The 2,877-nt window shown below is 39.3% G+C and overlaps 1 long non-coding RNA gene across 1 annotated transcript; it reads left to right on the top strand.

Moving 5' to 3' along the window:
* Positions 1–1,182: 1,182 nt before the first annotated feature.
* On the top strand, positions 1,183–2,435 carry LOC104960193 (uncharacterized). The gene is made up of 3 exons (XR_799963.1): positions 1,183–1,307; positions 1,803–1,939; positions 2,397–2,435. It is a non-coding gene; the product is annotated as an uncharacterized lncRNA (long non-coding RNA).
* The last annotated feature ends 442 nt before the right edge of the window (positions 2,436–2,877 follow it).

A 2,877-nucleotide genomic window follows, 5' to 3' on the forward strand; every position in this document is an offset into this window, starting at 1 on the left:
AATATATGTCAAGAATTACGGTTACATGTTCATTAATATCACAACAACAAATGAAAAGTGTAACTAAAAGGGCATTGAAAGAGATAAAGGGGCTCCGTTATGCTCAGGTTCAGGTTCATATTTGTATTTTGTGATTCTATACTGGGACATGTTTCCATGCTTTGATGTTCAGTGTTTGGTAGATTTTAACCAAAACCATCGTCTGAACCAAAACCTAACTGAGTTGTTTTGTAAACTAAACCTAACCAAGCAAAAAACATAAACAAGAAACATAAATAACCTAACCTTTATTTAGTCTTTCTGACTACTTTGCATGTTGGAAATGTATCCTTAAGTGGTATTCACTGCAATAAAACGTGAAACTAAGGGGGTCTTCACTAAGCGTCATCAGGCTGCAGCTTTGTCCGGAATTTATATTTACATTTCTCTCACATTTCTGTTCTTTTGCAAACCTATTTCCATCCTTAAAGGTGGGGTAGTTCATTTTGGAGAAACCAGCTGGAGTGCGCTAGAAGTTTGAAAACACAGAACCAGAAAAAAATCTGCCACTTCCTCACAGAGCCCCTCCTCCAACACACACGGACGCGCACATGACCAATGAGGGCACGAGATAAGTTTGTGCCCAGATGGAAGGCTGACAGGCAGGTAGGCCATCCAGTTATTTTAGCCGGGCCGGCTCAGATGATTGGTCGTGCTTTTTACAGCACCACAGCTTCCACAGATGACATTTTTTATGGATTTTTTGTCAAAGCACTTCAGATATTCATGGCTATCGGGATGTTAAGAGCATTCCATGCAATATAACAACAAGTGTATCTCGAGCCGGTTTCTCAAACTTACCTACCCCACCTTTATTTGTTCTTCAGTTTTTTGGAACAAAAAAAAAGTAGACATTTTATTTCTAGTTTCACTACCTTTCATTTGGCAGCTTTAATGACGTCAACAACTGGAGTCATTGTAAAAAATTGTAATCAGAAAAACTACATCATTACTTTTTCAACACTTCACCTAAAATTGGGATCTTTGAACATGAAAGACATTAATCATTCTGACAAACTCAACATAATATCTTCACAATCCCACAAAAGGGAGATAAAGAACTGCAAAAATCTGTGACTGTAGACACGATGAAAAGAGACATTCAGTACTTTAACAAAGTGTTTTTTTATTAAAATACAGGTACTCTCAGCCGCTCCACGAGGAGATCGCTCTGCACAAACACTTAAAGCACAAGAACATCGTCCAGTACCTCGGCTCCATCAGCGAGAACGGCTTCATCAAGATCTTCATGGAGCAGGTGCCCGGAGGTGAGGCTTTTATGTGTGAAAATAATACATTTGCTCTGAATATTAATATAACATATTTGTATAGTTAGATATTATGAAACATCATCCACTTTTTAACTTTCAATTTGATATCTGATATTTTCTGAAGGATAAAGTGTTCCTCGTCAAATCGCTGCTTGCGTCGTCACATCTGGACTATTTTTGTGAGCTTGTGAAAAGTTGACTTTTTAGAGAATGAGATTTGATTATGTAGTAATCTTTTGAACGCAGGACTTGTGGTGGCATATTTCCTCAACGTGGAAATCCTTCTTTAACAATCTGAACCACCTCTGTTTGGCAATCAAGCTATTTCTGAAATAAATACTTATAAAATAGAGTTTGTTCAGGATTTATCTGAGGTGTCAACGTAGGGAAAAAACACTTCAGTCTCAGTGTCTGAAATGCAGAGTTATCAGATCTGTGCTGCGGCTCAGAGGGAGTTTATTGATTGTTGTTTTTTGGTTTTGTGGCGTCCAGGGAGCCTGTCTGCTCTGCTGAGGTCTAAGTGGGGTCCTCTGAAAAACAACGAGCCCACCATCGGCTTCTACACACGGCAGATCCTGGAGGGAGTCAAATACCTGCACGACAACCAGATAGCACACAGAGACATCAAGGTGAACAAACTGAAGATACTGTACAGATAATGTTTCAATCAACTTTTACAGGTTAATTTCCAGGAAGGCGTCCTTTACAGTGCTAAAGAAACTTAGTTTTAGCCACACTAAAGGAAAATATAGTGCAACACCTACAAAAGGAGGTTGATTGACAGGTTTTTGTAGAAAAAAGACATCATGAGAATTTAACATAAACACAAGATCAGGGGTGTCAAACTCAAATACACAGTGGGCCAAAATTAAAAAAATGGGTACCAGTCGAGGGCCGGACTGGTTCAATGTTTATTGCAGAACGTATTGAAATGAACTTATTGCACATATTCAACCTGGAACTAACAAAGCTTAAATGATTGCCTATAAAAACATCATTAAACATTAAATAATCAGTTGCATTCATTTCTCATGGCTCTATCTGCAGCTTCTCCCAGAGTCATTTCTTATGATCACATTCCCACAGGCCAACAACAGCTTCAAAAAAACTATTTCCCTCAATGAAAAACCAAACATGCCCTTTTGTCGTGAGAGAAAAAGTGCAGAAGGAAACATCCATGGAAACTCAGTGTGCTGCTCTGTGATGCTAGCTCAAGCCAGATACTTGGCATCTCATCTTGGGTGCAAGTTCATCAATGTTTGGGGTCAGGCTCTGAGCTGAGGAGACCCTCAGGATTGAGTGAAGGTGTGCGTGCAATATACCGGCAGGCCAGATCTAATAGTAATTATCCTGCGGGCCGAAATTAAATCCACCAAGGGCCTGATTTGGCCCCCGGCCTTGAGTTTGACACATGTGCTCTAAAAACAATACATTTAAAACGTCACCTTGGACCTTAAGGAAATTGGATTGACATTTTAGAGACTAACCAATCAATCAATGATGAATATAATCGTAAATTACCGCTCTAATCTTGGGTGGGCACTTTCACAGTGATTGTAAAAGTAGC

The sequence above is a fragment of the Notothenia coriiceps genome, unplaced genomic scaffold (assembly GCF_000735185.1).
Source record: "Notothenia coriiceps isolate Sejong01 unplaced genomic scaffold, NC01 NC01_scaffold00031626, whole genome shotgun sequence".
In the NCBI taxonomy this organism is placed as follows: domain Eukaryota; kingdom Metazoa; phylum Chordata; class Actinopteri; order Perciformes; family Nototheniidae; genus Notothenia; species Notothenia coriiceps.